This window comes from Neopelma chrysocephalum, unplaced genomic scaffold (assembly GCF_003984885.1).
Source record: "Neopelma chrysocephalum unplaced genomic scaffold, ASM398488v2 Primary Assembly neopelma1_101, whole genome shotgun sequence".
NCBI classification, from domain to species: Eukaryota; Metazoa; Chordata; class Aves; order Passeriformes; family Pipridae; genus Neopelma; species Neopelma chrysocephalum.
The window spans coordinates 779658-804474 of NW_020897764.1; the positions used below are offsets into that span (position 1 = coordinate 779658).

Below are 24817 nucleotides of genomic sequence, written 5' to 3' on the forward strand. Positions count from 1 at the left end.
GGAGAAAAAATTCCTGGAGAGGGTGTTCAGCTCTAAGTGAGGTCAGTGCTGCCGGGCCCCGAGTCCAAGGGGCTCCAAGGGTGCAAATTCCCACCTCTTTTGGCAAAAAACGTTTTTTCTGTTCTATCCACTCTGATGGAAACCTCTTCTAGGGAATCCTCTGGCGCCTGTGTGGCCTCAAACAGGAGCTGAGAGGTTTAATCCAGGGAATTTGGGGTGCCATCCCTCTCCCTGGGGTCACAGTGGAGCCACAGGGTGAGACCTGCTGGTGCTCCCTGATCAGTCACAGTGCAAAATCCTCTGGCATCATCCCAGAGCGGACGAGGAGCGATGGAACCTGTGGGAGCAGAGGGAGGTGGGCTCGGAACGGCTTTCCCAAGATGAGGAATCCAGCCATGGTGGATTGTGGGGGGTTTTTTGAGGGGGCTGCAGCTGGGATGGGTCCTGTGCCGGGTGATGTGATCCGTGCCAGAGCTCAAGGAGCCTTTGGATGATCCTCTGGGACACGGGGCGTGACTCCCGGGGATGGGCCTGTGCAGGGCTGAGGGTTGGACTCCATGATCCTTGTGGGTTCTTCCAACTCAGCACAGTCTGTGCTATGCCAGGTGTCCTGATGCCCTCTGTGCTTCCCCCCAGGACAGGGAGGTGACATCCACGTGCCAGCTGCTGCCACCTCGCCCTGAGGCACCGCCAGCACCGACAACAGGTAGGTCCCACAATCCCACACAGCCCAACACCCTCCTGGGGCATCCCTGATCCACGTGGGACTCAAACAGCTCCGTGCCAGCACCCCTCATCCCAGAGCTCCTCCAGGGCTTTTCCCTGACGGCCTCGCTGCTGGGAAGGACGTTGTGCAGAAGGATGGAGTTTCTGGCGCAGGGCGTTGGGGAGAATCCCAACGCCCCGGATGCTCCAGGGTGCTTGTAGGGTGCTCCATGAGGATCAGAGCCGCCCTGGCAGCCGGACCAGGCAGTGCCAGCCTCGTATTTGGGTCAGCCACATCGACTGGATGTGCAACTGTGTCATCCCTGGAGAGCGCGGGACGCCGATCCATAATCCCGGCCGGCTCTGGATGGGGTGACACACACGGTACCCATGCCCTGCTCCAGGTTTATCCGCCCCAGCCCCACTCCCAGCCCCCCAAAACTGGGGAATCCAGCACAGCCTCAGCTTCTCCCAACAACAGCAGCTTGTCCCGGACATGACTCCGGCCCTGCAAATACCAGGAGCCATCTGCAATTCCGATTGTACCACACGACGACTGGAACAACCGGATGCTTGTGAAATCAGGGATGCATCCCCCCCTCCCGGTGCCTGACTTCTTTCTCTCTGTCCAGGCACAGAAAGAGGGAGCAACAGGATGTTTTCCCGGATTTTACTCTCCCCATCTCCGGAGACGCGTGGAGGGGATACAAAGAAGGGAGGCAGGAAAGGCAAAATTCCAGTATCCAGGTGGAGACTGGAAAATATATATATATATATATTAATTTCCACTTAGAGCGGGTTACTTCAATGATTCATTTTAAGGAATAGGAACCCCTGGAGCCAGGTCCAAAGGGCACAGGGAAGGGCAGGGTGACTGTCCCCCCACAGTGCCCACGTCCTCAGCCCAGCACTAATTTTGCAGATATTCCCTGAAGGATCAGGGGTTGCTGCTCCTGTTTGCATCAAGGAAGCCTTGATGGAATATAAAGTGCCTTTGTGGTGGCAATCCAGCTCTTGGGATGTTCCTGCCTCCCCAGCCTGGAGGTGATGGGGAAAAACTCCTCAAAAAGTTTTCCCAGTCCCTCCAGTTACACCAACAATGTGTTGATGTGGATATACAGGGTATAGGATGAGGAAAAGAGGGTGGCTTATCATTTTTCCTGGTTGGAAGTGCAGGATACTCGAGCTGCATCCTTTGTTCTGAACACAGTGGTGGTCCTGTGATGCCTCCTGGATATGGACTGGAGAGAGAAAACAACACCCCAGCTCAGGTGCAGAGGGGGAACCGGTGGGATCCCAAACCAGTGGGATCCCAAACCAGTGGGATAATGTCCCTGCCTGGAGCACATCCATGGGGTGGGAGTGCCTCTCAGACAGTTCCCCTGAGGAGGAGGGTGATCTCATATGGTCCATCAATTCCATATCCCATTGGAATTATTGCAGTGGCTTGACCTGCAGACCCAGCGAGCCGGAACTTCCATGGGGAAGACCTGGGAACATCCCTTCTTCTCCCTCCTCCCAGTGCTGCCTGCACCCCCTGCCCGCATTCCCAGGAGCAGCCTGGCTCCATCACAGCAGCGTTCCCACATTTAATCTGCCTTTATAGGTATAATTTCTATGTAATGCTCCGTGTTTTATGCCCTCCCAAGTACAGGTGCTGCTGCTCCTTGTGGCCATCCTGCTCCTGTGGTGGCACCTCTGGGCTCATTGCTGGGTTTATTGCTGAAATCCAACCTCATCCCCCTTGTCCTATAGGGAAAAAAATGTCACCAGTCTTCTTGCAGTAGCTCCTGGTGTTTCCAAAGACAGGTAGGGTCTTCCCTTGTGCCTTCCCATCTCCTTGACTGTTGCAGATGGGCCCTGGGGGCCTCTGAGAACATTTTGGCTTTGTTTTCTTGCCACCTTCCCATTTAATAATTGTGTTTATCAAAAAAGGTCTCCCCCCTCATCACCAGCCTGACCAGACCCAGCCTACCCGCCCTCCAGCCCAGAGAAGCTGTGGCTGCCCCATCCCTGGAAGTGTCCAAGGCCAGGTTGGACGGGGCTTGGAGCAACCTGGGCTAGTGGAAGGTGTCCCTTCCCATGGCAGGGGGTTGGAATGAGATGATGTTTAAGTTCCCTTCCCACCCAAACCATTCCATGATTCTGTGATCTCAGTGGACACCTCCAGACCCTCTCCAGCTCCTCTTTGTGCTCCTCCACAGATGCAGCTTCCAGATGCGAAGTCCCTGAAAGGATCCCAACAAAATACCACTGGGAGCTGTCAACACCCCTCCTCAACCCCATCCTCCCACCACCTCTGTACCCCTGATGTATTTTATCCAAGATCCCATTTCCTTCCTCTGTTGGAGGATCCTCACCCCAGGCAGCAGCGTGGCGGCGTTGGCAAGGGAAAACCGGGATCCCTCCTGCCCTGGGGAGGAAAATAAAAGGAAAACAAAGCCTCCTGCTCCTCTCCAGTGGCAGGAGGAAGCCTTTTAGGAGCTCTCAGAGGAGCAGAAGCTTCACCCTGTGCCATCACACATAGGAGCTGCAGCTCCAGGGGGGACAATGGTGCCATTGAGCAGGACACTGAAACGCTGCCGTATTGTGCCTGGCAGAGAGATTCCCGGGAATAATCGCCTCCTCCTTGGCTTTGTTGCAGGGCTCTGCTGGTCCTGCTGCAGGGCCTTTTCCCCACGGAGGTCTCCGGTTATGCGGTGAAGACCCTCAGCCCAGAGGCACCTTTTTTCCTGGCTGGGAAAGGTACGGCTGGAATTGTCATTCCCAAGCGGGATGGGACCCTGGGGGGGTGGCACTGGGTGGGGGAAACTGGGGATTTGGGAGCAAAAGGATGCTCTGCTCCTTATCCCAGGGAGGCCTGGTCACTCCCTCATTGATCCTTGTAATATATTGTATATATTATATTGTGTATATATTATATTGTGTATATATTATATTGCATATATATAGCATATATATTATATTACATATATATTATATTGCATATATATAGCATATATATTATATTACATATATATTATATTGCATATATAGTATATTTTTAGATTTTTTTTTTAGAGATCATATTTTTTAGATATGTTTTTTAGATACCCTATTTTTTAGATATCCCATAAAAAGTCAACGTCAAGAGCTGCGAAAATGATCTTATTTCTTTTTATATAAAACCTTTTGCATTAAATACGAGCTTAAGCCACAGAAACCCGGCTCTTCTTAGGGGTCTGGACAACTCCTGAAAATTCAGAGCCAGGATTTTGCTTGGGACTGTTTTAAACAGGGCTGATTGAAACTTTGCCCTGGGTCTGACACAAAGCAGGGCTGAGATTTTTTTAGGAGCATATTTAGGGTTGTTTTCGAGCTGGGCACCTCCAAAAAGCATTTCCCTACACGGTTTCTGGTGAGGGTGTTTTCCTTATCCCAAAATCTGCTCGAAATCACGGGATTTGGGCTGAGCTTTGGGCTTGTGAGCGTGTCAAGGGCAGCAGCAGCTGCAGGAGCAAGTGCTGTGGTGATGTCTCCCTTCTCCCTCCTCCTCCTCTATCCTTGGAGCATCCTATGAGCTGATTTCCTCTTGAAAATTCCTTCTGGGAACACATCCCCCCCCTCTGCACGGTCAGCCAGGCTGTTTCCCAGCTTGTTCCTTGCCTAAAGCAGCTGGAGAGCAGAAACCCACTCGAAAAAAATGAAATAAGAGCCTGAAAACTTGGCTTCCCCATCCCAGGAGAAGAGGACATCTCTCAAAAATCCCTTTAAACCAGGAAAAAACAACTTATTTTGAGCAGTTTCACATGGTGGGAGCTACTTAAGACACTCTGAGGGTCATGTAGGATTAGGAGGTTGGAGAACCACGAGATTTTTGGAGGTTTAGAGCCTTCTTCATGCTGGATTTGCCAAGAGTTAGGATTTTCTTAAAGTGCAGGGAGTAAAACTTCTCTGGTTTGGACCCCTGGCAGCCAAATCTCGCCTCCCAACCCGGGGCCTTTAAGGAAAACATCAATTTTTGTGAGATCAGCCGTAAAATCATCTGAGTTGGCAACGGGAAGGAACAGCCAGTGATGTGCCAGAGGTTGTTGCCTCTGGATGGGGGAAGTTATTTAATCCCTGGGTTCGAGTGAGGGGCAACCAGAGACCTGCACAGGGGGGGAAAAAAAATCCCTCTGGCAGGGAGCAGGAGGGGCTGGGAGAGGAGGGAAATGTCCCCTCTGTCCCCTGCCAGCTGTTTTCCCTTCCAGCTGTTCCCCACGGAGCCCGGCAGCGCTTCCAGCTGTCCCCCCTTCCCTGCAAAACAGGGCTGGGAAGGGAAAAAGAGGGATGAAGAGGAGCTGGGATGGTGCTGGCAAGGAGCCTCTTGTTAAATACTAGTTAAATATTTTTAGTTAAATACTAATATTTTTAGTATTTAACTAAAAATATTTAACTGTAAAGTAAAACTTCAAAGTTTTGGCTCTGCTTCCGACGTAAAAATTGGGGGGAAAACAGGTTTTTTTTTGGTGGTGCTGGAGTCTGTCACTGCAGCTGTGAGGACAGGGTGGGTTTGCAGCCGATTTTCTGCTCGGCTTCAGTGCTGTTGGAACACAAAAGCAAAGAAATTCCAAACAAGAAGGAAGCATTTCTTGTCCTGCTGCAGCACCTCCGCTTCCCTGCTCCAAGGAGCTCTTCCTGCTATTTTTAGCCCTAAACCTTTGGACTATTTGAATTATTCGATTTTTTTTTTCCATAAGCACTGGCTCTGGAAGTATTCACCACATTCCCCCTTTTTTTTTTTTTTAATGGGGATTTTTTTTTTTTTTGGAGGGTGCTTGGAAGGAAATTCAAGAAATAAAAGGAAATTAAGGAATCCTTGAGGTTTGCAGCGTCAGATCCAGAGGAGCTTTCCCGGCTCGGGAAGCCTCCCCAGCGGAGGTCTCCACGTCACCATCTCCAGGCTGGATCAGCGGGAAGAGCCCGGGTTCAAAGGGGTGTGGGAGGGAGGAGAAGCGTCGGGAGCTCTGCCCGCGGCACCGGGCAGGGACAGGGATCCACAACCAGCCAGGATGGGACGTTTTTGGGAAGGACTGAGCCCGGAGCTTCTCTGTATGTTACTTTTCAGTTTGTTTTATTTCGCTCCCCCCTTTCTTCCCCGCTTTATTTTGCTGATGAGTTTTTTAGCTTGGCTGATCCCCAGCGCTCCACAGATCCCCTCCCTCTGCTTCAACCCCGCTCTGCTCCCACCCTGCTCCTCATTTTCGGCCCTTTTCCCGTCGTTTTGGGTGGGAAACGTGCTTGTTGTGACTTGACGTTCGTGTCCTGCCTTTCCTGCCGCTGGTGAGAGCCACAACATCCCTATTTGGCAGCAGTTTGTGCACTTGGTCGGCGTAAATCACCCAGGGCACTGCAAATCCAGCTCCTGGGAGTTTGGGATTAAGCTTTTTCCTCGTGGAAAAAGGAAGGAATTCTTGGCTGGGAGGGTGGGGAGACCCTGGCACAGGTTGCCCAGAGAAGCTGTGGCTGCCCCTGGATCCCTGGAAGTGTCCAAGGCCAGGCTGGAGTAGCCTGGGATGGTGGAAGGTGTCCCTGCTCATGGCAGGGGGTTGGAATGAGATGATCCTTATGGTCTTTTCTAATCCAAACCATTCTGGGATCCTGTGAAACCCCTCTGTGCTCTGGGTGGGACCTCCTGGCCTCTCCCTGTCCCAAACTTCCTTCCCTCTCAGACCACCAGAGGTGGGGAGAGGAAGATACTTCAGGGTCTGGTTTTCCTGCTGGTCCTGGGTCACATTTCTGAGGTTTCTGCAAGTTTTTGGATCTGCATCCTGCTGCCTTTGGGATCAGCAGCTTAGATTCCCTTTGCTCCTGCATCACAAGCTGGTCTTTGAGGAGGACTCTGGACACTGGAGCTCATCCCGGCAGAAGATGTGGATTTGCAGCTGCTGCCTCTAACCCACGGACAAAAAGATCCACTGATCTCCTCTGTGAGGTGCTTTTGGATTGTTTTTAAAACAGATTTTCCACTCTTTTCATCCCCACATCCAAAACCACCTCACAAAGGATGTGTTCCCTCAGGGAAACTGAGGCACAGGGAGCATCACCAACAGTGGGAGCTGCACCTGCTCCGTGGTGGCCTCATCTTCTTGGCCAACCAGCCCTTCCTTGAGGGAAAACTCTCCTCTTGGCTACCGAACACCCAGGATGCTCTTCTGGAGTGGGATCTCCAACCTCCATCCCCCATCCACACCTCAAAGTTCTGAGAAGAGCTTCATGTGGAGATGCTGCTGCATTTTTGTCACCTTTATTTAGTCCCATCCTTTTTAAATCTCTAAGATCTTCCTTGGGGTTAATGGGCAACCCTGAGCTATGTCCCTTCTATCTCCAGATCTCTGCAACCAGCATTTGTCCAAAGAGTTTTCAGGAAAGGGAGGCTGGAAGGAGCTCCTGAGCCCTCCTTGGTCATGCCTGAGCAGGCATTTCTCTCTTCCCTGCTGGAAGCTCCATCTCCTCCCATCCCAAAATGCCCTTTCCATGCATTCCAAGCACAGGAGCTTGGCTTAATGGATTGATTTGAGCTGTGCTTAATGGGAGGGTGTCGTGTCCTCTCCTAGTGGGAGGCTGAGTAAACAACCCCATAGCCCAACCTGAGGGACACAAAGAGTCTTAGGAGGCTACAGACATCATCTCCTTTCCCCCAAACTACCTTGGAATGCCACAGGAGGGCAATCTGTCCCGTGTCCAAAGCCTCCTTAGGAAGCTGGAGGAAGGAAATCCATCCTAACCCAGCTCCAGTGAGTCACTGGCGGGTGGGAACTGGAGAAAGGGGGATGAGGCTGATGGGGAATCTGAGCCTTGTGCTCCTCCTGCGAGCTCTGAGAGCTGTTTCTGAGACAATCCTTGGGTCTTGTCCAAGACCAAAATACCAGGAGACTTTTTTTATCAGTGTGTGTGTAAGAAGGAAACCCCTCCTTGCCCAGCAATCCACTGTGGAGGTGGATTCCTGCAGGTCCCAGCGCTGCCCAGGACTCTCCTCTCCTGTAATTCAGGGCTTGTTTGGAATTCTTCCACCCAGTGTTCATCCAACCAGCCCAAGGGTCATTTTTAAGGCTGCACAGCTCCCTTTGACCCGATTTGTTTCTTGGAGATCGTGGTGACCAACTGTAAATCCACGTGGTTCCTGCTCCTCGGTGCCAGGGAAAGGGAAAATAAGGGAGCTTGTGTGGGATTTCCACACATCATCGCTGCAACCTGGGGCTGCAGAAGCAGAAAACAGGGAAAATGGATGGAAAATGAGGAGCCCCATCTTATAAATTAATATAAATTGCTATTCCACCTCTAACTTTGCTGGAGCAGTTTGTTTCTCTCCCTGCCTCAGCTTTTTTTTTTTTCTGGTGCTGTGGGTTGTCCCCTCATCGCTCTGGCTGCACCCTCAGGAGGTGGGGATCCCCTGTCCCAGCCTCAGGTGTGCCCTGAGCTGTCCCTAAGGAGTGAGGTGACTTCACAAGGACGAGCCAAGCCCTCGAGCAGGTCAGCAGAGCTCCTCCAAGAGCTGCACTCCCTCCTCCGTGTTTTGACTTTCCGCTTCTTTTCCATCCTCCTGGGGAGGGCGGCAGCTTTTCCTGGTGGGTGTGGAGATATGGGAGATGCTGAGCAAGGTGGGGATCTCACGGCTGAGATCCCTTCAGCAGAGGCTGAAGGCACCTCAGGTCAGGGAGCAGGACCAGCTCTGATGTTGGATGGAGCTGCCCGGAGTCCTGTCCAGCCACGCTGTCTCCAAGGTGAAGATCCCACCAGCTCCCTGTGCCACCGTTTGTCTGGGAGACTTATTTCATATCCACTTGAATTTTTTCCTGGCTGCATCTTGTCCTGTCCTGGTGTGTTTTTGACCTGTCTGCTGAGAACCCCCAAACACCCCCCACCTCTCCAATGCTCCCCCCAAGCTCGGTCCCGTCACCCCAATCATTAATGACACTCAACACCCTCATCCCTGGGAGATGCCACCACCAGCTGGGAGCAGTGGGGGTGACAGGGTGGCCAGGGTGGTCCCAAGAGGCTCTTTTCTGGATGGATTTACACAAATCACCCCCATTTCCTCAGAGATAAGGTCCATTTCGGCAGAGCAAGGATGGAGGGATCTTGGCATCTCCCAAAGATGTTGTTTCTGGCCCTTTTTAATTCCCTCCTGAACACGAGCTGGGCCTGGAGCTGAACCAGTGTCTGCCTTGTGTGAGGGGCCTTTCAAGCACAGGGTGGAGGCCACTGAGGCAACGAGCCACTGATGGCACATGCGGGCCCACCAGCGGGATGTAGGTGGACAAAACCATGGGAAAACAGCCCAGAAATGTGATTTATCCCCCACTGCGGCCAAACCACCCGGGGTGAGGCATCATTTCCAGCTCCAGCCCAGCCTTCAGCAACTTTGGGTGCTTAAATCCCTCCTCTGGATCAACACAGAGTTAATCCAACCCACGACCCCAGATAACGGGTTCCAGCCCCAGAGAACACCCTGCCGTGCATCCGGGAGCCTCTGCTTCGGAAACCTGAAGCCGGTTCAAAGATCAGCCCGAGCCAAATTCCTCCAGGCACGTTTTTTATCGTCTTTTTTTTTTTTTTTTTTTTTTTTTCCTGCGGGGGACAATGGGTTTGCTCAGTGCTCTGCCCAGCCCTTTCCTCCGCGCTCCCAGACAGAAACAGTTAACCAGGTTCGCTGAGGAATGAATGTCCTGGTTTCCTTTCCAGGGCAGGCAGCTCCCCCCTGCCTCCCCCCTGCCCCGGGGAGGAGCCGCTCTCCAGTGACATGATGCAAGAGCGGGCGATGTCTCCGCGGCTCTGGCTGCGTTTTCGGTGACCCCGTGGCCTGTGCGAGCACTGCCAGGTCGCCCCGGGGCCTTTGTGCAGCACGAGAGCGGCCCTTTGCTCTCCTCTGGTGATCGGTGGGGACACGGGAGCACCTCGTGGCTTCCCGGGGGGATGCTGAGCCAGCCCCGGCTCTGGAGAGTTCCGAGTCAGAACAGATCAAGGCTGATAAAAAGGATGAGACGCTGGAGAAGAGGAGGGGAGGAGAGGAGGGGGGAAAAGATGATGCCACGGGCATCGCAGAGCAACCCCTCCTGTGGAAACAGCCTCATTTGGAGAGCCGTGGCTTCTCCCGGAGGTTGTGGTTGGATCCCCCGGGAAAGGGGAGAGCGCCAGGGCCAGGGCCTTGTGCTGACCTCAGCCCCCAGGGGCTGTGTGAGGGACACTCCCTGCTGGGTTTGGTAGGTGTTTAGGGGTCATCCCAGATGTCACAACCCATTAGCTGTGCCGGGGCTCCAGGGAGAGCCGCTGGATCGTGTGATGCTCCAGCTGCCGGAGCAGCCGGCCGGGAGGAGCCGCTTCTCCAAGGGCACTGGAGGGAGGCTGCCTGGCACTGGGGCTTTGTTGCATGCTTGGCTTGGCTTGGCTTGGTGGGAGGTGGTGGCTCTCGGGCTGCAGAATTCCCAGACAAAGCGTTTTCCGTGCGGCGGGGCCGGAGGGAGACGGGTGAGATCCGCCTGCTTGGATGGACCCGGAGGTGCGCCGGGCACGGATGTGGCACGGAGCGAGGAACGCTGGTCTGGTGGAGAGTGAGGCGTCCCACGGCTCTGCCCGGGGCGTGGAGACCCGCCTGGCATCCCGGTGGGAGCGGAGAGGTGAGGAGCTCCAGCTGGAGAGCAAAGCTCTGCCGACTCCCCCGGGGTGGGGAGACGGACCGCGTGTCACCGCGATTTTGGGAGAGCAGGGGGACTGCTGTGCCCTCTCCCTTGGCCCCAGCCTGGGAGGTGGCTCGTGCTGGTCTTTTAGGGGGTGGGACTCGTGGCAAAATGACCAGAGCTGGGGCTGGTCCCTGACTGGGGGCTGCTCCAGACCTCCCTCTCCTCGGCCCTCGGGGCTGCTGTGAGGTTTGGCCAAGGCTGTTTGTGCCCGCAGAACAGGGACAACTCCAGCAGCAAATGTAGGGTTTGACCTCCTGTGTCAGCCCTTAGCTGTGGGGTCCGTGGGGCGCTCCCGGAGCTGGTTTTATGGGATAACCTTACTCCTGGCTGCGACAGCAGAGAGGGAATGCCCCGGAAAACAGGAGGAGAGGGATTCAGCCGAGGCAGAAGGGCAGCTTTCTGCAAGAAATTCTGTGCCTGCAGGTTTCATGTGCCGGCCAGGACACGTGTGGGGGTGGAGCTCGTTTATTTAATCCCCCAGGAGCGGAGCTCTCCCGGAGATCCCGAGGTGGGAGGGTGAGGAGGAAGCTCTGCTCCGGGCAGCTCATTTCTTGCAAGCTTTAGCCCCTGTCTCCCTGATCTCGTGGCTCCAGAGCCTCCTGGCACTTTTTGAGCCATTCCAGAGGATTTTAATAGCAAGTAGTGAGGGTGAGCTCAGATTTATAGGGAGCGCTTTTTATGGTGTTTATGTTGGCAGGGTGGAGTTTGTGCACGGTTTGAAATATTCACTGAAACCTTTTATCACCAGAGCTTAAAAACAACAGAGCACTGATGAAAGTCCCGTGTTAATTAAGGAGAAGGGTTGATTTAGGGCCGGGGCTGCTGCAAAATGCCTGGGTTTTGAGAGGTTGCTGCAGCCTGAAGTCCCCCATGGGGAAGGAGAGATGATTTCATCCCTCAGCATGGAGGGATCCATCCAGGTTTAGGGATCCGTGGTGCCAGTGAAGGTCACATCTGGCACTGAGAGGGACAGACCGTGGTGCCTGGGGCTCCTGTCCGTGCTCACAGCCGGGCAGAGCAAGAGGCAGCAGCTTGGGAAAGCAAGCAGTTGCTTAAATGTGCTTCTTTAATTACCCAAACCAGCTCACCCACACAGATATGGGGCAAAACTGGTGTTAAAAATACACCCCATCACTTCTCTCCCTGTGTCCTTGTGGGATCTCAGTGGCACAACCCAGGTTTTGGTAAAATCAGGGACTTGGTGAGACCTGCGGGGTTTGGAGTGATCTCACAAAAAAACACCCTCCTGCTGCTCTTTTTCCACTGAAGGGCAGGATTACCCCTCTTCCAAGGTCTGAGAGTGTGAAACTTCCTCATGTGCCAGCAGTGGGTTGTCTTGGAGCATAAGGAAGGTCTTTATCCATAAGACACCTACTTTACTATCAGCTCCTGATCCCTCTGGTTGTGTCCACCTTCCCTCCTCCAGCATCACAGGAGATGAGGAGAAGCAGGTGATTTAGCAGCACCCTGGTGTGGGGTGGGTGTTTTTAAGGGTGGTTGAAGATGTGAACTAGCAGGAAAGAGTTGCAGGGGGATGACACATCTTGGACAGGGTGTGGTTCTGCTCTCCTGATTCCTGAGAGCACGTGGAGAGGTTTAGAGGGGACAGAAGAGCTGGAAACCGAGCTGAGTCCCAGACCAGCCCTTGGAGGTCAGGCAGATCACGGAATATGGAATCCTAAAATCACTGAATGGTTTTGGTTGGAAGGGACCCTGAAAATTATCCTGTTCCAATTCCCTGCCATGGGCAGGGACACCTCCCACCATCCCAGGTTGCTCCAAGACCTCTCCAACCTGGCCTTGGACACTTCCAGGGATCCAGGGGCAGCCACAGCTTCTCTGGGCAACCTGTGCCAGGGCCTCACCACCCTCACAGGGAAGATGCTGAACTTGGTTCCAGGGAGGGTTGAACACCCCAGTTTAGGGGTGTTCCCAAATCCCACCCAAACGCCTTAAAACCAGTCTTGGAGGATGCCAGGAGAGATCTTTTCACTTTGAGGAGACCATGGCACATGGTCCTTCCTCCACATCACCCCACAGTTGCTCCATACCCCTGCAACCCTTTTCCTAGAAACATCTCCTGGGACTCCCCTTCCAGGCAAAAGGGCATTTTATTCCAGGCCAGTTGGTTAGGAAAGATCCTGATTTGCTTTAGGCATCCTGGTAGCTGTATCCCAGTAGATATATCCTACCAGGTGTATCCTAATAGGAAGGAAGGGAGAGAAAACCACAGGATTGGGACACATCTCTGAGCCTCCAATCTCGATGCACTAGCTGGAAAATTGAGGGAATTTGGTTCCAAGTGGTTTAGTGGAGCAGGGAACCTTCTATTTTAGGAGGTTTCTGATATCTCTCAGCCTGCACTACACCACACAGATTTAAAAAAGAATAAAAAAAAAGACACAAAACCAACAACCCCCCCACACACACACACTTCTGCTACTGGCAGTGAAATTTTGGCTGACACACGTGAATCCCTATTAACCCATGGCCTATGTGAACAGTAGGAGAGCCCATCCTGCTGTTATTCCTTGTCATGGGAAGCTTCCAACAAACCAGCCAACACAAATATTTGGAGGAAAGGCAGGGGCTGCCTGGAGGGAGCCCGTGGTGGGCAGGAGCAGCTCCTGCCCCCAGGCAGGAGGTGACATCATCCGGATTCCTCCGCCGAGGAATGCGGGATTTGGTCTTCCCTGCCGGTAATTGCTCTTCAAAAACAGACCCTGCCCAGGGAAGCAGCTTTCACCCAGCCCCTTCCACTGCACGTCCCCAGTTCCCCTTCTCTTCCCTGGGTTAACGGGGATGTTGCATGAAAGAGGATAAAATCGGTCGTTCCCCAGGTCGCGGGTGAAAGCGCCTGAAATTCCAGAGGTCGGGAGAAATCTGTGCAGGCTCTGGAGCTTGTGGGGGGAATGAGGATTTCTCGGGGCAGATGATGGGCTGAATGTGTGTGTGGAATGATGGGTGACCCCCAAGGTGACCCCGTTTCTTGGTCCTACCAAGCCCAGTGCCCACGTCAGGTGCTTTTGGATCCAGGGCTTCAGTGAGTGAAGTGAGTTGGACTTGATGCTCCTTGCAGATCCCTTCCAATCCGAGATACTCTCTGATTCTGTGGCTGGAACAGATGAGCTGATGTGCAGAGCACCCTGGACAACCAGCCAAAAAACACCTTGCTCAGTGTTTGAGGTTGTTCCCCCTGTGCTGGGCACTGGTGAGGCCACACCTTGAATTCTGTGTCCAGTTTTGGGCCCCTCATGGCAAGAAGGACACTGAGGGGCTGGAGCGTGTCCAGGGAAGGGAACAGAGCTGGGGAAGGGGCTGGAGCAGCAGGAGCAGCTGAGGGAGCTGGGGGGGGCTCAGCCTGGAGAAAAGGAGGCTCAGGGGGGACCTTCTCACTCTCCACAACTTCTTGAAAGGAGGTGACAGCCAGGGGGTTGTTGGGCTCTGCTCCCAGATAACAAGTGAAAGGATAAGAGGAAATCACCTCAATTTGCACCAAGGGAGGCTTAGTTTGGATATTAGGGAAAATTTCTTCATTGAAAAGGTGGTCAGGCACTGCAACAGGCTGCCCAGGGGAGTTGTGGAGTCACCATCCCTGGAAGTGTCCAAAAAGTGTGTGGATGTGGCCCTTGGGGACGTGGTTTAGTGGTGAACAGGGCAGTGCTGGGGTAACAATTGGGCTTGATGATCTCAGAGGTCTTTTCCAACCTTAATGATCCTGTGATTCCCTGATTAGTCTGGCAGAGCTAATTCTCCAGCAAAGCCAAAATCCCCTCTTGGCTTCTCCCCGGGGTTGAGTTTCCCCATGTCCCATCTCCAGCCCCTGGAGCTCACAAACCCTCCACCCCCGACTCTGCACTGGCTCCGACCTCAGCAAACGCCTCTGGAAATTCATGTCATCGGCACTTCCAGCGGCATCAGGGACAGCAGAGGGGTCAGTTCCTGTGGGATGGAGCCTGTTCCCCTCATTTCAATAGGTGGAACTAGGTGTAGTTCAGCTGCCCCCCATTATGAGTCCAACAGGGTGATTTAGGGGCTGGAAAGGCCTGGAGTATTTTGCTCTCAGGGCCTGACAGAGGATGGCTGGCAGGAAATGAAACCACTGTGCTCCAAGGCAGGGGTGGCTTTGCTTCTCTGATTTTTCCACCAGGTTTTGGAAATTCTTGGCAATTAAATAAAGAACAGAAAAGAAGGGCTCTGGCCAAAGGAGAAATCCCACTTGGTCAGCTGGATTTTTGAAATGGGTGGAGTGAGGACTTTTGAGTGAGGACAGCAGGACGAGGGCTGGCCAGGGTCTGGATCTGCATCCTGAGGGTGGTGGGATGTGGCACTAGGGGTGCCAGGAGAAGGCCTGCTTCTTTTTGGGGCCAACCATAGGGATGGACACAAAGTGGAGCCTGGGATCGTGGCAGGGAGATGCCCTGATAGTTCATCAGGGCAGAGGAGACACATCTAAGGAGGCAACACTGCAGCTGGCTGGGGTCAAGTCCCACATGGGACAGGGTGTCAGTGCCATGGGAGAGACCCTCGTGGCACGTCCTGGGCCTGGTTTGGATATTATCTCCCAGCAGGCAACTCCCTTCCTTCGTCATGTCTTGTCCACCCTCCATCACAGGGCTGTGTGTGGTTGCTGCTGATCAGGGCTCATGGTTTGCAGAACTCCTACTGCTCCAGAGAAGGCAAAAACATATCTTCCTTGTGCTCTTGCCTTTGGGAGAGGTGGGAATAGGGGTCTCCTGCTCATTTCTGCCTGGAGACACCCTGGAAACAGCAGAGAGTTGGCTGAGCAGCACCAACACGAGCTCCAGAGGAGCTGCAGCGCTGCAGAACATAATTTGGGGGTTTGGTTCATGTTCCTTAACTTGTTGCTTCTTAACATTTCTCAGAAGCACAGATGGTGGTGTGGTTTCTTAATTATTTGTGTCTGGAGGGTAAAGGGAGGATGACTTGGAGAGGAAGGGAGGGAAAGAACCGGAGATGGAAAGAGTGAACTTTCAAGAAGAGCCTCCCACCACTTCATCTTCCTTCCTCAGCTTCTGGTAACGGCTGAGCTCAGTCAGGGTCACTAATTGCAGCTTTTCACCCCAGAAAATTCTCCAGGGGTTTCCTGGAACACCAGAATGTGGTGGGCTGGGTGTCCAGCCAGTGACCACCACAGCAGAGAGGATGGACCTCAGCTGAGCAGCAGCAAACTTAGACGTGTCCCAAAAAGCTGGCTGAGCCCAGAGCCCCTGACTTGGCATTTCTGAGGGTGAATTTACCACGAAGTGAAGGAGAATTAGGGCTTTTTTCTCAAATACCCTCTTTCCACAGGATTTTCCATGTCTTTTTTAGCTTAGCAGAGGAAGCTGAACCAGCTCTGGGCTGACAGAAAGTGTGGAAGAGATGTGAGCGAGAGCCTGGGAGCCTGGGAAGGGCCTTTCTGCACGTCATGGGGGGATTTTAGTGTTATTGTGAATTAAACCATAGCTGTAACATCCTCTGTGTCCCATCCCCAGCCTCACAGTGGCATCCCTGCTTGGGAACCATCCGAAAACACGAGGCCTGGTGGTGCCAGGGGTACCTGCCCTGGCAGCAGGAGCCCCCCACATCCCCGGGCTGGTGGAGGGTTTGGTGTGAGCAGGGCAGGACTCACCTGAGCTGCTCATTTCTCTGGGAAAAGCTGCACCTGGTGCTCTGCTGGGACAATCTCTGCCTTCAGGACCAACCCCTTGTATGAGCAAAGAGAGAGGAACCTCACCTCGCTGCCCTCCTGTCTCGGGGTGTGGATCAGCCCCGAGCTCTGCTGGCTCAGTCCCGCAGCCAGGAGCTGTGTCACGGGCATGGAAGGGCTGTCCACCTCCTCCTCCCACATCCTCCTTCCTTCCCCTTCCGCCTCAACGAGCTCATTCATGACCGAACATCAGCGGGGAGAGGGATCGGTGCTGGCGCCGGTTTTCCCGCGCGCTGGCCGAGGGAGGTTGTGGGCCCGGAGGGATTCAAATCCTTGTTTTCACAGCTGGATTCCGTATTATCCTTTCTCCTCTCCGGCTTTTTATGGCTGCTCGTTCCCTGGAGCGGCCTGTTGGGAAGCAGGGAGTGTGTGCTCATGTGGGGGCACGACCTGCTGCTGCTTCAGGAGGGGCAGCGAGCGGGGCTGTTCACCTCAGGACTGGGGACATTTTTGGTCAGGGTGAGGAGCAGTGGCCATAAACTAAACCAAAAGAGGTTCCATCTCAACATGAGGGAGAACTTCTTTACATTGAGGGTGGCAGAGCCCTGGAATAGCTGCCCAGGGAGGGCGTGGAGTCTCTGGAGACATCCCAAACCCACCTGGGCGCGTTCCCGTTTCATCTGCTCCAGGTGACCCTGCCTTGGGAGGAGGTTGGATGGGATGATCTCCAGAGGCCCCTTCCAACCCTAAGGAATCTGTGATTCTGACTCTGTGACCTGCACAACCCCCTGTGTTCATTAAGGATTCAGGCTCTGAGGGATCGTGCATTCCTGCAGCGGGGGCCACACGATGGATCCTGCCTGGGGAGGGGGAAATGCTGCAGGGAGGGAGGTGCCATCCCATAATGGTCCTCTGAGGGTGCCTCACTGCAGCCCAGACCTCCTGGATTCTGGGTAGCAGGGACACAACCAGTGTGGGGTAGGTTTTGGTGGGGGCTGATGTAGGGTTTGGTGGTGCTGGTGTAGGTTTGGTGCTGTTAGAGGGTTTGGTGATGCTGGTGTAGGGTTTGGGGGTGTGGTGCAGGGTTTGGGGATATGGTGAAGGGTTTGGTGGTGCTGGTATAGGTTTGGTGCTGTTAGAGGGTTTGGTGGTGCTGGTGTAGGGTTTGGGGGTGCTGGTGTAGGTTTTTGTGGTGTGGTGTAGGGTTTGGGGGTGCTGGTGTAGGGTTTGGGGGTGCTGGTGTAGGTTTTTGTGGTGCTGCCGTTGGTTTGGTGGTAGTGGAGTAGATTTTGGCGATGCTGGTTTAGGTTTTGGTGGTTCAGCTGTAGGGTTTGGTGTTGCTGGTGTAGGTTTTGGTGGTGCTGGTGTAGGTTTGGCAGTGGTGGTGTAGTTTGGGTGATGTGGTGTAGATATTGGTGGTACTGGTGTGGGGTTTGGTGGTGCTGGTTCAGGTTTGATGGTGCCTGTCTAGAGTTTAATGGTGTGGTGTAGGGTTTGGTGGTGTGGTGTAGGGTTTGGTGTTGTGGTGTAGGGTTTGGTGGTGTGGTGTAGGGTTTGGTGATGTGGTATAGGATTTGCTGGTGTGGTGTAGGGTTTAATGGTGTGGTGTAGGGTTTAATGGTGTGGTGTAGGATTTGGTGATGCCATTGTAGGGTTTGGTGATGTAGTGTAGAGTTTAATGGTGTGGGATAGGGTTTGGTGGTGCCATTGTAGGGTTTAATGGTGTGGTGTAGGGTTTGGTGGTGACTGTCTAGGGTTTGGTGGTGTGGTGTAGGGTTTAATGGTGTGGTGTAGGGTTTGGTGGTGCCTATCTAGGGTTTGGTGTTGTGGTATAGGGTTTAATGGTGTGATGTAGGATTTGGTGGTGCCATTGTAGGGTTTAATGGTGTGGTGTAGGATTTGGTGGTGCCAATGTAGGGTTTGGACAGTTGGTTGCCCAGCCTGGCAGACAGGCAGGTCTGTGCCCATGCCCAGCGTGGTGGAGGGGGTGCAGAAGGTGCTGCCAGCACCCCATTGGAAGCCCGAGGGCTCAGACCTCCAGCACTGCACATCTCAGAGCCAACCTTTCCTTCCATCATGGCCCAGGGCCAGGTGGGACTGGCTCCAATCCCACCTGGCTGCCAGCCTGGGGGCACCTGTTCCATCTCAGCATCTCCAGAGGGGACGGAGGGACACTGATCCCACCCCCTCCAGCCCCACACGCTTTGGGGATGAGGAGACACGTGTTCTCCCTTCTTGGCACCGGGCACCCGGTAGCTCCAGAGGTGAGGCAGGAGCTGTGACCTCTCCAGCGTCATCAGGGGGGGGCCCACCTATGTAAACACATCCAGGAAGGCTCCCATCCCTTTCCCAGCCCGTGCTCCCTTTGGATCAGACCGTCCAGGCTCCGCCGATGCTCCATCCCAGGGCTCCGGGAAGGTACCGTATCCCTCACCCGGGCACTGCTCCGGGCATTCCTCCCTCATCCTCCTCTTTTCTGCGTGAAAATACGGCTCTGTAATTAAATCTGTGCATGATCACCTACGGGGGAATTTGTTAGTGGTTTTTACAGTTAATAGTTGCTGGTGATCCTGGTGTATGGGAATATTTGGGTGAGCAGGGTCGGAGTATCCCTGCTGGTGCTGGGATCCTGGCCAGAAGGATAGGAAAGCACTTGGAGTAATAATGTTTCCTTTTTTTTTCCCTTTATTTTCTGTTTTCTCTGTTATCCAAGAACATCTGGCAAGAGCACATCCCACCCTTTTGCTTCCTCATTTATCCCGTTCGAGTCTCTCTCTTTTCCCTTTTAATTATGTTTAGGTCCAATTAATAATGGGGAGATGGGCCATAAAGAGACATCTCAGTCTCTGGAAACTTTGCTTTGGCATTTGCTTTCTTGTCTTCATAGAATCATGGAATGGTTTGGGTTGGGAGGGATCTTAAAGCTCATCCAGTTCCAACCCCCTGCCATGGGCAGGGACACCTTCCACTAGCCCAGGTTGGTCCAAGCCCCCTCTAACCTGGAACACCTCCAGGGATGGGGAGTGACAACTTCTCTGGGCAACTTTTTGCTGTCTTCAGTATCCTTTTGAAGTTGATGTTGGATTTTTTGCAGAGGGGTCTGGTGTCCAGGGCTGAGCTCAGGAGGGTGTTTGGGTGATTTGGGGTGGCAGCTCTGCAGCAGAGTTTATTTGGGACAGGGATGCTGTCCCAGATGGTGGAGGGAGGGTTTGGCAGCTGTCCCCAGCCCTTGTCCCCATTTGCACAACACTTGGATCATGGAGCAGCCTCACTCTTATGGCTCCATCTGACCTGGCAAGTCAGAGGCTTCTCCAAAGCCAAAATATTGGGAAACAGATGTCCCAGGAATAAATGTTGGGATTCTCAGAGAGGCTTGGTGTTTTGGATGCCATGGGTCAGAGAAGATTTTGTCTTATCTTCCAAGTTCTGCTGCCTGAGCTTAGGTCCTGAAGCAGAGCACTTTCCAAAGTGCTGGATGGTGGGATTAGGACACCAGAGGAAGGTCACAAGGATGATCAGAGGGATGGAGCACCTCTCCTATGAGAAAGGGCTGAGAGAATTGGGATTGTTCAGCCTGGAGAAAAGAAGGCTTCAGGGTGACCTCAGAGCCCCTTCCAGTGCCCAGCGGGACTCCAAGAGAGCTGGAGAGGGACTTTGGAGTGACAGGACAAGGGGGAATGGCTTTAAAATGACAGAGGATAAGGTTAAATCAGATATTGGGATGAAATTCTTCCCTGTGAGGGTGGGGAGGCCCTGGCACAGGTTGCCCAGAGAAGCTGTGGCTGCCCCATCCCTGGAAGTGTCCAAGGCCAGGTTGGATGGGGCTTGAAGCAACCTGGGCTAGTGGAAGGTGTCCCTGATTAATTAAAATCATTCCCCTTGTCCTGTCACAATCTGCCCATATAAAATATCCCTCTCCCTATTTTCTAAGCCTCCTTTAGGCCCTGGAAGGGGGTCTCAGGTCTCCCTGGATCCTTCTCTTCTCCAGGTGTACCCCCCAGCTCTCCCAGCCTGGCTTCAGAGCAGAGGGGCTCCAGCCCTTGGAGCATCTCCGTGGCCTCCTCTGGACCTTCTCCAACAGACCCACATCCTTCTTGTGCTTTGTTTGTGTGGATCCAGAGGACACAACTGCTCCACCTCCACTTTAGGGGGTTGCTGCCTTTACCCTCAAGCTGTGCCTAAGGCCTTTCTGGCTGCTCCCACCCCCTTCCCTCTTCCTGCACTGACATTGGGAATATGGTTTTCATGCAGCTGAAAAATAGGGGAAAATGTTCCTTTTATCCGCTTGGCAACAGTCAGGGACCTCACCCAGCAGGTCCTGAATGGAGCCCAGAAGCCGTGGCTGAGCTTCCAACCTCTCCTGCCCCCTTTTCCTGGGGCTCTTCCAAGCTCCCTCCCCACACACCATCTCTGCCTATCCACAGGTGTTAGGGAAAAAGGGAAAAAAAACCCAACAAAACAACAACCCACACCTTTCTGGAGCGGCCAAAAGCGTGTCTGTTTGCCCTTTTTTTTCCAGCATTCTCCAGCATTTCCCATGCACCCTTGACCTTTTTCCTCTGCCCCTGCCTGCATTAAGGCACCTCTGCTGGGTGAACTGTGGATGGAGGAATGTCCATAATGGAGCAGGGAGGGAGGAGACGATGTGCCGTGACCTTTGCACGGGGACGAATTTCCTCTGATTCTTAATTGATTTTTTTTTAATTTTATTTTATTTTTTTGTCACTCTTTTGTACAAGTTCAGGAAAGTCTGGAGCAAGTCGAGCCTGGCTTGGCTTCACAGGCTGGAAAGTTTATTGCTTCCTGTTATGAGATCTCAGGGAGCCAGGATGGGTTTGCAGGAGGAAGGTGGGCAGCGCTAACGCCGGGGGTGACCCCAACGGGCGGGGTTGGACGTGGCCTTTCATTCCCATCCCTCCTCCAGCCACTTCAGGAAAGGGAAGCAAATAGAGAAGGGGAATAATTGCACCGTTTGACCTCTGGCTATTGAGGCAGAATATTTTCTTTGGAGCAGGAATAGACACGAGGGAAAAAAAAAGTGCTATAAAAGGGCTTTGCTGAGCCACGTCCTGGGGCTCCCCGTGAGTCCCTTCTTTCAGAACCTCCCCTGTGTTATCTCACCACCTTTGAAAACTTCAGCAGAAAGGTTCCCCTTTGAAAAAAAAAAAAGGTGTTTTTTTCTCCACACTGAAATTTATCTCAGGAATGTGTCCCTCACAGCAAAATTTTCAGCTAGGAAGGGCTGGAATAAATCCCTTCTGCTCTCCAGCCCGGGTTTAAATGCTTCCTCTGGTTTTTTGTGCTTTGGAATTTAGATCTTATTGTTTTTTAACCATGTCAGATTAATTTTTTGGTCGTTTTCAAAGTGAGGTGCTTTTACCTATCAGTCAGTGATATCCAAAGGAAACCTTTCCCTGTTTTCCAGCAGAAATGTTATTCTTTCTGCTCACAGCATTGGCTTTTTGCTCCAGGCAGAAACCAATGCAAACTTCACAGAAATTCCATGTTCTGACCCGTCTTCTGGGCTAACTGAGGCACAACCATGGCCCAAATTTCATGGAAATTCTGAGTTTACATTTGCAGCCTTCACCTCGTGTCCAAACAGCCTTTATTAAGCAGCCAAAATCCCCACAGGCTTTGGAAAAATGTGTGAGACCAGATTTTTCTCTTGCAAAGAAGCAGAGACCAACCACATCATCCTGATCCAGATCAAACCCTTCCTGGGTTCATCCAACAGGACAAAGATCAACCTGAGGGTGAATAGGAAGAGCCCTTGTCTCTCTATCATCCAAATGACACGTTTTCACTGGGATTGTTGTCACCTCTGTCCTGAAAGGTCCTCACAGAGGTTTGTGGTGGAGCAGATTTTAGCAACAGCCCCTGGCACAGCTTTTTCTGCTGCCTGTAAATTGGGGTTTTTAGGAGAGTTAAAGTTTTGGCTGAGTTCCAGGGATGGGAGCCCTGATTAGTCCCAAGTCCTGGAGAACCCCCAGAGCTCTGTGTGAAGGAGGGAATTTGCATGACTGAGATGTTTTCCTGCGTTAAGTTGGGAATATGGTGGGATGGAAAGAGAGCCTGGAAGTCCTTGGCTGGCATGGCTGAGTTGAGCAGCACTGGGGCCATTCCCACCTGCTCCCTCCTGTCTCTGCTCTGCAGCTTCTGGGCGGATCCCTGGGACATCCAGGGTTGGAACTACAGGATCTCTCCAACCCAAACCATTCTGGTGTTCTCTGCAGGTTTACCTGGCCCTGTCAACCCAGCTCTGCCTGGGAATGAGCCACTACAAATGTCAAATAAATAACACAGTTCAGTGAACTTTAAGACTGTGCAAAAGATCACAGTGTTTTCCAAGTCCAGTATTCCTTTTTAGCAGGGCCTTTGCCACACTTTCCCTCACAAAGTGGATGGCACCCACAGCCACCAAGGGTGAGGATTTGTCCTGCATCCCACGTCTGAGAGTCAGGGAGAAAAGGTTAGAGAAGTTAATCCAAGAGGAAAAGATAAGATTTAAGATAAGATTTCCTTCAGCCTTTGCCCTCACTTGTGGTGTTCAAGCATTTTTGCTTCTCAGGCATGAAATTCTGTCGTCTCAAAACCCCAAATCTGACAATTTCCAATAAGGTAAAACCTGACATTCTTATTTTATTTCAATTTTGTGACATTTGCCCCAGGTCAGTGATGTTGCTTCCTGGGTCATGTTTTAAAAAAAACAGGCTTATCATTTGCACAAAGATGTGTGTCTTCATTTCATTTAGCTTAAAAACTGAACAAATAAATATCCAGAAGGAGAAAATCAGAGAAGAAAATGAGCTGTCAGCACAACCCAGTGCAGAGCTTTGGAGGTTTGTGCTCAGAGTAGACAATTATGGCCCCTGCTCAGCACTGACGCAGCGGGGAGATGTTACACCAGGTCTCATTATCATTTGTGACAGCACTTATTTATTTCAATGGGACATTTAAATAAATATGTATAGATCCCTGCTCTGAAACACAAATGGTGCCTGGGGCAGAGGTGACCTGCAGAGGTGACTCCCAGCAGCAGCAGCTGGAATTATACAAGGCTTCATCACATCTTTTCCCCTCTGTCTCCTCTCTTTTATTCCCCTTTTCTCCATGCCAAGCATTAAATTGAGGGCATGGGATGCTGCAGGGGCGGGTTTTCCCTGTACATTCATTTATGGCTCTGCCTCCAGCCTTCTGCCTCCTTCCCTGGGTGATGGTTTGGTGGTGGGAACCACTCAGTCCCTGCCAGTGGGGTGGCTGGAGAGGCTGGGCCTCAGCTGGAGCAGGAGCAGATGTTGCCTGGCTTGCCTGGAGCGCAGATGCCCCAAAAAACTTCCACCAGGCAGCAATTGCTGCATTTGTAAATAAACCCATGCAGTCGGAAAGCAAAGGGCCTGGAAAATCTGTGTCACCCACAGGACCAGGACCACGCCGAGCTGCCTTTTATCTCCGAGCTGCTGCCTGAAGTCCTGCAGAGCCTGGAAGTTGTTCTCAGCTGGTTATTTTTAAATAACTAATAATACTTCCCCACAGCTCCATCCCGCACCGGCTGGAGTGGGTGGGAGTTTCAGCACGGCTCTTTGATGGGAATGAGACCTTGGTGGCCGCCCCTCAGGCCCGATGGATCTCACAGGGCTGGTTTTTTAGGAGGTGGTGGGACACGTGCTGGAAGCTGTGGGGTCCCTCCTTGCGGGGGATGCACCCAAAGACCATCCAGTGGCCCCTTTGGAGGTGACCACGAGGTGACACCCACCACGCTGCGCCCAGACTTGAAGGACCATGAGGGGAAGGAGATCCCTGTCCCAGCGTGCTGGAGGCCAAACCCAACCCCAGCAACACGCAGGGATAATGTGGCCTCAGCCTGTGCATGTTTTCACCCTCCCAAAGGGATCCCAGTGGGAGATCTCCAGCCCTGGTGCTCTCCTCTGAAACCAGCTCCCTCTGTCCTTTGAGAGTGCAGGTTGTTGCTGTGCCACGTGCTGCAGTTGAAGCGTGAAGCCAGGGTTGTGATAAATTGTGATAATTTAACTCCTTTAGATGCTTATTTCCCCAAAATGCCTCCCAAAACTTGGTTTCCCTGGTGTGGCTTATTCCCATAAGGTTGTGGTTTCCCCTGCACCTGACTTAGCTGACAGGGCTTTTCCACTTGCCCGTCTCAGATGACTAATTCCAAGCAGTGAATTAACTTACCACTGTGTATGAGTAATTAGTAAATAATGTATCCCCGTCAGTGAGTAATTAGTTTATAACTTAAAGCCTTGAGGGCTGTTGGTTCCAGATGCTCCAGTGAGCAGGAATTGGCCTTCCACGTCCATTCAAGCTCTTTGGGAAACCAGAGGTCTGACAGCAGGATGAATATCCTGCTTTGTCAGGACCAGGGATGAAAGCTCCTGATAAACCATGTGGTTCCCAACCTTCCCCTTAAATGAAATGCATCTAAACATCTTCCCATGCTTTGTTCCCTCAGGGACTGGATCTGATCTTTTCCATGCCTTGGCTGCTGCTGTGTCTTCCTTCTCCATCCCTTGGATGGACCTTCTGCCTTGACTCCCCATTTCCATCTCAGCAGACACCCAGAGCCCTGACCCTGCGGGGATGGCAGTGCCAAAGCTCCCCACGGATGGAGCAGGGACAAAAAGGTGATCCTTGGAGCACCAGGATGGAGGTTTTCTTCTTGAAAACCACCTGGCTTAGGCTTCACGTGCATTCCCATCCTACTTCTTGCTAATCATTGCTCCTGCAAAGAAGCCAGAAA

General features: G+C 52.7%; 1 protein-coding gene across 3 annotated transcripts in view; it reads left to right on the plus strand.

Annotated features, from left to right (window-relative positions):
• Positions 1-3341: 3341 nt before the first annotated feature.
• Positions 3342-24817, plus strand: part of GJC2 (gap junction protein gamma 2) — a 29458-nt gene continuing 7982 nt past the window's right edge. The window contains exons 1-2 of one of the 3 annotated variants that reach the window (XM_027695533.1): positions 9820-9829; positions 22055-22058. The gene's annotated coding sequence lies outside the window, so the exon portion shown is untranslated. Of the gene's footprint in view, positions 3451-5653; positions 5779-9819; positions 9830-22054; positions 22059-24817 lie in introns of those variants that run through there. The other 2 variants (XM_027695529.1, XM_027695531.1) reach the window with 2 other exon arrangements.